At 42.3% G+C, this 12,283-nt stretch overlaps 1 long non-coding RNA gene across 4 annotated transcripts in view; it reads right to left on the reverse strand.

Moving 5' to 3' along the window:
* Positions 1-11,245, reverse strand: part of LOC144283308 (uncharacterized) — a 62,458-nt gene extending 51,213 nt beyond the window's left edge. The window contains exons 1-6 of one of the 4 annotated variants that reach the window (XR_013351765.1): positions 10,928-11,244; positions 10,333-10,394; positions 6,427-6,477; positions 2,326-2,485; positions 2,110-2,214; positions 505-1,382 (exon numbers count right to left, since the gene is read on the reverse strand). This is a non-coding gene — a long non-coding RNA (uncharacterized LOC144283308). Of the gene's footprint in view, positions 1-504; positions 1,383-2,109; positions 2,215-2,325; positions 2,486-6,426; positions 6,478-10,332; positions 10,395-10,927 lie in introns of those variants that run through there. The other 3 variants (XR_013351766.1, XR_013351767.1, XR_013351764.1) reach the window with 3 other exon arrangements.
* Positions 11,246-12,283: the final 1,038 nt, after the last annotated feature.

A 12,283-nucleotide genomic window follows, 5' to 3' on the forward strand; every position in this document is an offset into this window, starting at 1 on the left:
GAGGGGCTCCAGACGAGGGCATCGCTCTGTGCAGAGTAGGGTGGGAGTGAATTTGGGATAATGGTGCTACTGTCCATTGCTTGCTATGGTCAAAAATGTATTTGTAGGTGGGAAGAGTGTTTAGAATAAAATTCCCCACTGACTTAAAAAATTTGGGTTCTGGGACATGGAAAAGTGGGCAATTAGCATCAGAAACACCCAGCAGCTCACCTCATGGACACATTCCAGATTTCCAGAGTCAAAGTGCTTCCTTTTTTAGTACTGAGAGCCTTTCTGGGAATGTCAGACCCACTTTTTTCCCACTGAAGGCAGAGAAACCTTCTTATCACTGAATGCCTATCAGAAGAGTTTATCTCTCCTTCCTCTTTGCTGCCTTGGACTGGGGCTTCTGATTTTGCAGAATAAAATATATTACCCCTCCTCCATGGGTCCTGTTATTTAAAAAGATGTTTTAAAAAGTCTTATGCTAGAACCAGCAAACTTCACAGTGACTGATACTGAAAATCGTAGTTTACTAAATAGTAGGTGCTCATTAGGTGAATGCTCAGGAGACACATGACCAAGTCAGCAGAAGAGTCCTGAGCCCTAGACCCCACCTCCTGCTGCATCACTGGAAGCTTTTAGGGGAATTACTTAGCCTTTCTTATGGAGGCCGAGAAAAATTAAGGCCATCCCACCTAAAGTTTAGCATTAGCACAAGTACAGCCATCTTAGGCCCCTGTGAATAAGAGCTGAATTTTATGGGAAAAACTGCAGAATGTCCTCAATGTACTCAGCAGGTAATCTCATATCAGAAAGACAACAGAGCTCAGAATTGCCCTCGGCAGAGAATCCCATATCAGAAAGACAACAGAGCCCACACCTGTGGTAGAAAGTGCCATCTTAGAATTCTTCCATCCCTTCTGGAAATCCCCTAGACCAGCCTATAAAAAACCCAGCTGTAACCCACTTCGGGGTCCAAGTCCCTGCTCCGCTGTGTCGGGTACACTTGGACCCAAGCTCGAGCTTGCTAATAAAACCTCGTGTGCTTGCATCGGTGTCGGCTCCTTGGTGGTTTCTCAGATTCGCAATCTTGGGCACAACATTTCTCACTTTTCCTTTCCTCATATCAGGAGATGGAAATTGTCAGGCAGGGTGCCTGACACATAGTAAGTCTTCAGTAAATGGAAGCTGAGAAACACTCGCTCATTCTTTCATCAGATTTGTTGAAACCCATGGGCATCAAGATGAAGACCACAGAGCCTGCTCTAGAGGAGCTCAAGGCTCAATGTGGGAGGCCAGGGTAGAAAGCTCTGATTATTCTCTTGGTGCAATAGGGCTTTGGGGCAGGGGTTCATGGGATCTGCCTTGACTCTTCTGTATCTAAGCAGGTGATGCTGGAGCTGAACAGGCATTTGCCAGACAGACACATGGAAAAAGAGAAATCCAGGGAGAATACGAGTTATGCGAATGGGCTGGAGGCTAAGCAAATAGTGTTCTGGTTCTGGGGGCAGGAGCCAGGGGAGGAAGTGAGATAAACAAATGCGCAGGGAGCCTGACACAGAGGTTTTATATGTGGGCATAAGGACTCTACTTTTGCCCCACAGGAAACAGAGAGACAATGAATAGGAACTATACACATAGAGCTATGTCTTCATGTCCATGATGTTGCAGATGGGCTGCAGTGTACACCATGCAGAGGGGTGGGGGTAGACCAGGTAGGAAGGTAACTTCATTACTGCTCCCCCAACTCCAATCCCATAGACACACTCCACCATTCACAACTAGTTCAATGTAATGAGTTTGTAAGTTCTCATTCACTCAAGAGTTGAATACCTAAGCAGGAAGTCCAGATTTAGAAAAGTAGATTATTTTTTTTCCTCTGTCATCATTTTTGGTGTATTCTCCATCCTGACCCTTAAATCATCCTCTGCTCTTCCCTGCACTAGCCTTGGGCTAGTAAATAAAACCACAGACAGCAATCCTAGCTCAGAGTAGCTGTCCATCTATCTCCTCCCCCTCCCCTTAAGAACAGCTGCCATTTACTTATCCAAAATAGAAGCAGAATGTCTACCACATATCCCCAGAAAGTGGGAATAAAAGGGTAAGTAATATAACCAGAATACCTACCCTCAAGGAATTTTTAGACTGATAGAGAACTTTCTGTAGACTGGATACATATCTCTCATGTGCAACTCCCAACAATGCTAGAAGATGCAGGTATTGTTGTTATCCCTATTTTGGAGATAAGCAAACAGGTTTAGGGAGTTGAGGTGACTTACCCAAGCCACAAATAGAATCTCTTTTTTTGTTCTCAACAACTTTTCTCTTATTCTTAATCATTACCTGGTCAGGAGATGGACCTCTTTCCCATTGCTGATAGCTGTTTCCTGTGGAGGGCTTTCCACTAGCAAAACATGACCGACTCTTCTCCTCCTTCTAGACACAAGTGTCCTCCTCATGTGGTCTTCCCTCTATGTGTGTCTGTGTCCTAATCTCCCCTCTTCTTATAAAGACAAAAGTCACATTGGATTAAGGCTCACCTGAATGACCTCATTTTACCTTCACCATCTCTTTAAAGATCTTATCTCCAAACACCTTCACATTCTGAGGTATTGGGGGTTAGGATTTCAACATATGAATTTTGAGAGAATGCAATTCAGCCCATAAACATCCAATAGCTAGACTGTGTCTTTCATGGCTAGACAAGATTGATACAAAAATAATGGGAGTTAAGGAAAGAAGTTATGTAAGCTCTCAGGAATGAATAAACAAATTAATGTGGAAGTTGAAAGGAGGAAGGAATTATCTCAAGCTCCTGGAATGGGGTAGGGCTGTGAAGAAGCTAAAGGAATGTCCACCATGGTTCTTGGCCATGGGCAACAGAGACCAACTCTGGCTTCCATAAGCAGAGTAAATATGTATATCCTGGGAAAGATAGAAGATTCACAGAATGCAACCAAATGATGAAGCTGGCATGAGAAAAGAGCAAAATATAATGAAATGGAATGAAATAAAAAAAAATAATAAAATAAAATAAAATAAAATAAGATAATAAAATAAACAGAAGCCATTCTAAGGGATCTGGGTAGCAGAAATCCATGGAGATCCTCCTCCAAATGCCTTTTCCAAAATGAATTCACTCTAGTCACTTCTTCTCTTATAACTCCCTTTGAAATTCAGATTCCCAAGATGGTGTACAATGAGGCTGGCTTGAAGCATGTGTCCACTCCCTAGCTTAAGGAGTCAGGATGCCTGGAACAAATCTGCATCCAGTAGGGTTTGGTGGGTAGTGCCCTGGAGACAGATCAAGGAGCTGTCACTAGGGAAGGAGGAGTAAATGCTTCATAGGCAAAAATAGTACCACAAAGGAATATGTTATTGTGATATTATAGCTGGGGAAACTGAGTCTTAGCTTTCGGCACAGCTAGTAATTTAAGAGACCTGAGATTTATAAGAAGTTCTGCTAATTCTAAATGATGTGCTCTTCTAGCTATCCCATAGAGCACCAGGCTGCCCAATTCTGGGGTGAATAGTGAATATGAGTAGAATGTATAAATAAATAAGCAAGCAAACAAGTACATGACAGGACAAGAATTCTGGAATTTTAATCCACTAATAAATACAAACTCTCCCTTCAGTTCTAAATTGAAGTGAAGGCTGAGGTATGCTTAATAAGAGAGCTTCCTTTGTTTGGTTATCATTAATATTCAAGAGAGGATTTGAATCCACATAATCTACCCTTTGCAAGTGAAGAACAAATTCTTGTTTTTCCTCCTATCAATTCATCTGGGCCATGACAAGCTAAGGAATCTTTGTACACAGCTCAGCTCCTGCAGATGACCTCTGCTTTTCTGCCATTTGGATTATTCAGCCTACCAAGCAGGGGTCTTGTCCAACTCTGTGTTTGCAGCAGCATTTGATATATTGGGAAATCTCAAAAAACATGAATTAACATTAGCAATGTGGATAGGTTTGTCATGTATATGTGAACAGGAAAGCTGCAGTTCCATGTTTAAGGAAAGATAATTGAGGTGGGTGGGCAGTCAGCAGATCCTGCATCAGTCAATTTATTGGGTATTACTGAGCCCCCAATTATATGTCCAGTGCGATGCACACCCCTGAAAAGAGATATAAACGAGTAAGCCAACAGCAGATTCTCAGGAATGTTTTGTCTTTATACTTACAGATTTTATAACTAAAACTTGAGCTCGAGTCTGAGCTTAAAGGTCAACTCACAAGGGCTTGCCACTTCTATGGTATTCTTTCCAAAAACCAGCATGCTAATTATGAGAAAAAAAAAATCAGACAAACCCAGACATTCTGTAGGATATCTGGCCAGTACTCCTCAAGAAGACTGTCAAGGTCATGAGAAACAAGGGAAAACTAAGAAACTGCAATAGACCAGAGGAGAATGAGGGGACACAACAGATAATGCATTGTGGTACCCTGATTGGATGCTGAAGTAGAAAGAAGACAATACTGGATTGAATAGTGCCCTAATCATCCTCTCCAAAATTTATGTTTACCCAGTACCTCAGAATTTGGCATTATTTGGGGGATAGGCTCTTTACAGATGTAATCAAGTTAATACACAGTCACATTTTTTTAAAGATTTATTTCTTCATTTGAGAGACAGAGAGAATGAGTGAAGGAAGGAGGGGCAGGGTCAGAGGGAGGAGGAGAGAGAGAATCTCAAGCAGACTCCACACCCAGTGTAGAGCCTGATGTGGGGCTCTATCTCACAACCCTGAGACCATGACTTGAGCCAAAACCAAGAGTTGAATTCTTAGCCAACTACGCCACCCAGGTGCCCCAAGATGCAGTCATATTTGATTAGGATGGCCATAAAACTAGTATGACTGGTGTCCTTATAAAAGGAAGGAAAGCTACACATGGAGACACAAAGGGGAGAAGGCCATGTAAAAACAGAGGCCAAGATTGAAGTGATGTGTCTACAACCCAAGTATCAAGTCCATTCAGGCTGTTATAACAAAACTCCTAGGTGGCTTAGAAGCAACCGAAATTTATTTCTCACAGTTCTGGAGGCTAGAAGTCTAAGATCAGGGTGCCCACTTAGGTAGGTGAGTCGATCACAGATTTCTTGCCATAGTCTCATCGATAGAAGGAATGAGAGACCTCTCATGGGTCTCTTTTATTTTTTTATTTTTTTAATTTTTTTTTTATTTATTTATGATAGTCACAGAGAGAGAGAGAGAGAGAGAGAGGCAGAGACACAGGCAGAGGGAGAAGCAGGCTCCATGCACCGGGAGCCCGACGTGGGATTCGATCCCGGGTCTCCAGGATCGCGCCCTGGGCCAAAGGCAGGCGCTAAACCGCTGCGCCACCCAGGGATCCCTCATGGGTCTCTTTTATAAGGACATTAATTTCCAAAGCCCCCACCTCTCTAATACAATCACATTGTGCATTAGGATTTCAACATAAGAATTTAGAGGGAGTACAAACATTCAGATCCCAACACCAAGGAATTCTGTGGATTTCCAGCAACCACCAGACACTAGAAGAGGCAAAAAAACTTCTCTCTCTAGAAATTTTTGAGAGACCATCACCCTCTGAACCCTTTGCTCTTGGACTTCTGGCTTCCAGAACTGTGAGAGAATAAATTCCTATTTCTTTAAGTCATCTAGTTCATAGTATTTTGTTAAGGCAGCCCTAGGAACATAATGTAAGAACATTAATGGAAAAAAAATAACCAAAAGAAGATAAGGGCTGGATCTTAGTTTAATAATAATGTACTAATATGGGTTTTTTAATTTGACAAATGCAAATATAAGATATTGACAATAAGGTATATACCGGGATGCTGGGTGCTATCTTTGTACACTTTCCATAAATACATAATATTCCAAAATAGTTGAGTTTGGGGGAAAAAGTCAACTTATAGGCTGTGTCATCTTTGGATGGTCACTTCCCTAGGCTTGGGTCTGCTCATCAATAAAATGGAGATAAGGACAGCTCTATTCAATGTTGGGTTTAAAATGTGATATAAATTACTCAGCAGGCACATCATTTCTCACTATGATTCTATCACTTGGTTGATTTGCCAGTCCTTCCAAATTCATGTCACAATGAATTTACCCCACTCGTGCCCTCATCCATGCCATTGCTTAAAACCTTAATTTAAAAAAAGGAGAATTCTTTAGGCTTCTGTTGGACTTAGAGGCACCATTCCCTCTGAACAGGGGTACTCTTCAAACTGCTACAAATCCAGCTAACTCATGTATCCCATCTCAGGCCCAAACCTAGACACCCTATGAATCAATATCTCCCACATGTCCACTAGGTGAATAATCTTAATAAAAAATAAAAGAGGCTAGTCTAGGGCAGATATGGTGCTTTCTTTATCTTTTATAGGTGACTGACTATAACATCATGGTCAGGCAGAGTCAGATGCATAGGGTTCAAACCTTAGCTTGTACCACTTACTGGCGGTGTGCCATTGGACAAATTGGTTACTCTTCAATTCCGTTCACCCATCTGTAAAAAAGAGGACAAAAATACCTTCCTCAGAATTGTTATAAAGGTTATAGCAAAATGCTAAGCCATAGGTCTTTGCTCACAATAAGTAAACCCCAGAATTTTTTAGTGAGTGTATATACCCGTGTGAGGGTATATATGTGCATTTTCAATGCCTGGTGCAGAGACTGATGTATTCGAAGCACAAAAATTATATGTTTCAAGAAAAAGTCCTAGATAAGTGAGGCTCCTATGGTTTGAAGAGAGATGTTAACTTGACCAACATCAATGGTGCAAGAGAATGACAGAAGTACCAGTGGAACACAGGACAAGTGACATCAAGGGCATGGACTCTGCAAAGATCTGGGGAATAATCCGATTGCTTTTATTTTATAGATATGGAAACTGAATCGCAAATAGTCAAGGGGGCTTGTGGGCACTATAATCCATTAGCAGTAAATATTATACCTCCATCCTATGTGTTCAAACTCCTACTATAGGCTTTTTTCTCCCTCCTCTGGATTCTCAACAGCACCTAGCAAAATCCATGCATAGAGCATCCAGCCTGCACTTAAAGGGTTGACTATAGCATCTCAGAAATCAGAGGGCGGCTCTGAGAGTTACCAGACCTTTGAGCGAGGGCACTGAGGATGAGGACAGTAAAGCCAGGGCAGCTTTGATTAAAACATAGTGCTTTGCTGAAAGACCTGTGGCTATATCTTAACGTAAATACTGAAAAAGGCACAGTAATCCCAGAGGCTTCAGCAGCGAGCATCACATCTAAGCAGTGTTTTGGCAGTTCAGGGAAGAACCATGAATGTTCCAGCTCATCTGCCTTACTTATATTGTGGAATTTTGAACAAGTCATTTCTTCTAGCTGTGCTATAGTTAATACTAGAAATGATGGTGCCAGAGAATTTTGAGATACCTCACGGTTTTCAAAAAGATGTTCTGGCTCTTAGTCACGGCCTCATCTGTCCTTGAGAACCTTCAGATTATTATTGTTATTTTTATATTACAGTCCCTATATTATAGATAAGAAAACAGGTTCAGTGAGATGGAGTTGTTTATATATAATCAACAATGAAAATAAGGAAAAGTAGTAGTTGTTCATATTTGCTGAGCATGAATCACTGTCCCAAGCATTTTTTTTTATTGTATTTATTTATATGAGAGAGACAGCATGACTAGAAGGGGGCAGAGGGAGAAGCAGATTCTCCTCTGAACAGAGACCTTCCATGTGGGGCTGGATCCCAGGACCCTGAGATCATGACCTAAGCCGAAGGCAGATGCTACACCTAATGAGCCACCCAGGCACCCCTGTCCCAAGCATTTTAAGAGTGTTTGTCATTTAATTTTCACACAACTCTATGAGGTAGTTGATATTGCTATCCAATTTTATTCCAAGCACAGAGATGTTAAGCAATTTGCCTGAACTCACAAAGCTAGGCAGGGGTGGAGTCAGGATGTGAACCCAAGAAGTCTGGCTCCATAGCCTAGGTTCTTACCTTTAAGCTATGACAAACACAGCCTCCTGCTAAACAATGAGCTGGTGAGACACAGACGCACCCTTCTCCTAAAAGAGCTCACAGACTCCTTTGAGGAGACTGATATGTAAATTAGATCATTAAGATTTAGGAAGATAAAAAGTATAAGGCGCACTATTGGAGCAATGACAGAGGGTGACTAAAAATCAATATGGTGGAGAATGGATTAAAATCCAGGCCTCCTGGCTGCATAATCAATATTCACTCTTTCCTCCATTCAATAAACACTTAATATTAAGCATTAGACATTGGAAATAATAATGATGATAATAAAAAGCCATTGTTCTTCTCCTGAAGTACCAGTTATAGTCCAAGAAGAACCTTTTCCAAACTGCTTCGCCCTGAAGCCTTTGTTGCAACATGAACACACCAAGAGTCCACCCGTCACCACTGACATGAAGACTCTAGCTCTTCATTCCCATCCTTCCTCCCTCCTCCCCTCCCCCTCCTCCCTTCCCACTGTGATGAGGCACCTAGGGCCATTCCATTCCAGTCACATTACCAGTGGTGGCCTGATTTAATATAAACTCAAGCTCAATCCCTTTCACTAATGCAAACTTAATTGGGCCCCCTTTAATCCCCTTAGGGATTGATTTCTTCTCAGTAACCTGGGTGTTGGTTCTGCCCTGGGAACTGCGCTCTCTGGGGGAGGGTCTGCAGCAGGAGTCTCTCTTAGCCCGGAAGTGCAGCAGCCTTAGGTCAGCACCAGCATGTTCTTTCCTTATAAGCTAGAGTTTTGGATCCAATCCTCACAGGAATGTCTGTGAAGGATGTGGTCAGACTTTCCATACCTACTCCTTTGGGGTCAGAATTATCTCAGAATATACTTTTCCTAATGTTTTGAGGGTAGAACACATTAGATTACAATTAGAAAATGCTAAAGATGGAGTTTTATGCTTAAAATAACTTTTAAAATTCAGCTATAAATTCTATCAAGCTCAGGGTGTGTGAGGTAAAAACTATATAAAATATGCCTGCTTCAACAACGTGACTTCCAAATATGGTGAGAGATTTTCATTTTTTCAAGTAATCACCAGAATACCCACTTAGCCTATTAACAGAAAGACCAAAACCTGAGCTGTGCCTAACAGTTGTTGTCGGAGTTCATCACCATACTCATTCCATCTACAGGGGAAGGGAGGGGAGGGTGTTGGTTCTGTTTCTAAATAGCAAAAGGGGAGAGAACATGTTGATCCGTCAACTATCATTTCTTCTCACTGCCATGCCATTCTATCAGATCGGCCCTGCATAACCGGACACTTGAGCATGTCCACTGCTCCTAAGATGACCTTGTTGATCTAGGTTATTGACCAGAGCATAGAGAATCCCCAGGTTGAACAAGCTTATCCGTATGGACCTATAGCCTAAACAGTGTGCCTTGGTCCAGCTTGGCCACTTACTTTGCCAAGCTCATCTGCCTCTTATCATGCTCCACTCGGAGTACTTCCACAAGACTGGGCCATCTATCTATCTAGGTTACCTCTCCTGGGGATTTCTTTTTTTTTTTTTTTTTTTTTGATCTCTGTCACTGGGCTTCAGCTGGACCACCCTGTCCTTTGTGGCCCATCTTCATATTTTCCTGGCTTCTTTCTGTCCTTGGACTAGTAATGCAAACTGGCCCTCCTTTTCCTTCTTGGAGATCAGTTTTGCACACCCCTGGTGCATCTTCATCAACGGTGTGCCCTCTCCACCACCGCTACTCCTCCTATATGCTTGTTCATTCTGTCTATACAACTGAAGGAGTCATTAGAGCTTAGAGCTTCTCCTTTGAACAGAGATTTCCTTCAGGACTTTTGTCACTACAGCTAGTCCAAGAAAAAACTGACATATTTTTCAGGATCTCATCAATTCCACCCTGATGGCAGCAGGTGCATGCAGAAAGCAACACGTGTTGGAGGGCGTGAGTGGGATGCTTTGCTTTCATCAGAACATGGCGACATGTTCCATCCACAGCGTAACCAGAGTGGCATGAACTCCACATTGAGCAAACTGGTGGGGGCAGGGAGAAAAAGCAACAAGAGCATCATGTTTATAGATGGCTTCGCCTACTTTTCTCTCCTCTGGCCTGGAAGTCAGGCAATTAGGAGCACACCTGCCTGTGCTGATGAGCTGAGCTGCAGAAGGTGACCTCAGGGGGGAGATGATGGAGAGCCCAAGAAGGGCTCCAGGATGGAATTTCTACCCCAGCATCACTCACAGCCAGATCGAGCCAGTTGTCTCAAATATGAACCCTCAAGGCTGTGGGGCCGGTGAGGTTCCTGTTGTGAATTCAGAGTACAAATTTGCTCAAACAAACCATGCTGTTGTGCTGAGAGCTGTGGGTCCTTACCTATGTTTGTTCCAGAAACCCGGGCAGCTGCCTTCACCTACTTGTCTTTTTCCAGGGTCCTCCTGGTCAGATAAATCAATTAAAAACATCAACTGCCAGAGGAACACAAACACAGGCAGCAGGAGAGGGCCTGGAGGGCCAAGTTCTGTTTAGTTACTCCGGGTTTCTAAGCACGTTCCAAAAATATAACCCCCACTACCGTGGCAAACCTGCCTTTGATGAAACACAATGTACAATCTCTAATGTTGACACAGAACAGATGGGACTTTGATTTTTTTTAATCTATTCTTGATAGAAGAGAAAAAGGCACAGTGGATTTTTTTTTCTTGATTAGGAGTTGTGTGTGTGTGTGTATGTGTGTGTAGTGTGTGTTTATCCCATGCATACCTAACACTGAGAGTCCTTTGGCTCTCTCTCCTTGTTTGTCATTGATTCCTTCTATAACTGGGAGTCTCTTATGGACTGAGCCTTGCTTTTCTTATCAACCAGCTAGGATGAAGGTTATCGCCCCCCCCCCCCCCCCCGCCAGGTCCCTTCCATCTGGCTCAACAGGACAGTTGTAGGAGCTGCACACCAAGACCATCCTCGGACTTACAGACAGTGACATAGTGGTTTGTTATCAATGATCCACAAAGTGATGGCTGAACAAGGGTCATGCAAGGCAAATGGCCTCACCAACCCCAGATATTGCCATAATCCAAGTGAAATGGTGGGCATGCCATGAAAAATTGACTGTAAGAGAAGTCTCAACAGATTGTATCCCATAAGCCTCTCTTAAACAGGTCTTCTGAAGCAGACCCTAGTCACAAAATGTCCCTCCCTGGGACTGCCAGCAGATATCCTTTGAGCATGGTCTAGGCATGGGATATTCTTTGGTGTGTGTGTGGGGGGGTGTCCCACATGATTCCGTTCTCATAGCAACAACTGTTATAGGGACAGAATGAAGCAGACACTGAAATGGGTTATACCCTTCTATATTAATTCCAAATTGTTTGGTTAGATGATAACAGGTACAACTACATAGCTGCTTAAGTCCCATTTCAGATTTAATTTACTCTTGGAGTTTAATTTCCTCCCACCAAAAAACATCCTTCAAGAAAAAAAAAAAATATTAGAAGAGAGAGGGAAGAATAGAACAAGGGACTACCACTTGGGGTAGTGGAAGCTCTACCCTCTGCTGAGAGTAGTCTGGCCTTTAGTCTCAGTTGGACAGGCTCCCCAGGTCATTGGACCGATTCAAAGGAGCAAAGGCATCTTGCTGGGGAATGGGAGTGAAGGTTTCCTTGGCTTTTCCATGTCCTGCTCACTGTCTCACCACTCTCAAGAGTTTGCTGGGGTTGCAGGAGGGCTGGGAGGTTTACTGATCTAAGAAACTGGTAGGATTACAGCCTGGAGTCTCATCTTATGTTCCCTCAAGTTCCAGTCTCTCCAGCACAAATTAAATTGCCCTAACCATTTTTCTGAAAGAAAAATCTGGAAATAGGAATACCTCTCCGTAAATCATTTGTGCAAAGAAAAGGACAAGATCATACAGAAATATATACATATATTTATATTTATATTTATATTTATATTTATATTTATATTTATATTTATATATATAAAACAAACAAACAAACCCTGAAATCACTCCCTTAAAGAAATATCTGCACCTCCATGTTCACCATAGCATTACTCAGAATAGCCAAGACATGGAAATAACCGATCTATTGATGATGAAAGGATAAAGAAAATGTGATATACATATTGTATATATTATTCAGCCACAGGAAAGGAAATCCTGTCATTTGTGACAACATAGATGGACCTTCAGAGCACTCTGCTTAGTGAAATAAATCTAACAGTGAATGACAAATATGGTAGGATCTCTCATCTGTAGGATCTAAAACAAACAAACAAATAGGAACTCATAGAAACAGAGAACAGATTGGTGATTTTCAGAGACAAGATA

Source organism: Canis aureus, chromosome 14 (assembly GCF_053574225.1).
Source record: "Canis aureus isolate CA01 chromosome 14, VMU_Caureus_v.1.0, whole genome shotgun sequence".
In the NCBI taxonomy this organism is placed as follows: domain Eukaryota; kingdom Metazoa; phylum Chordata; class Mammalia; order Carnivora; family Canidae; genus Canis; species Canis aureus.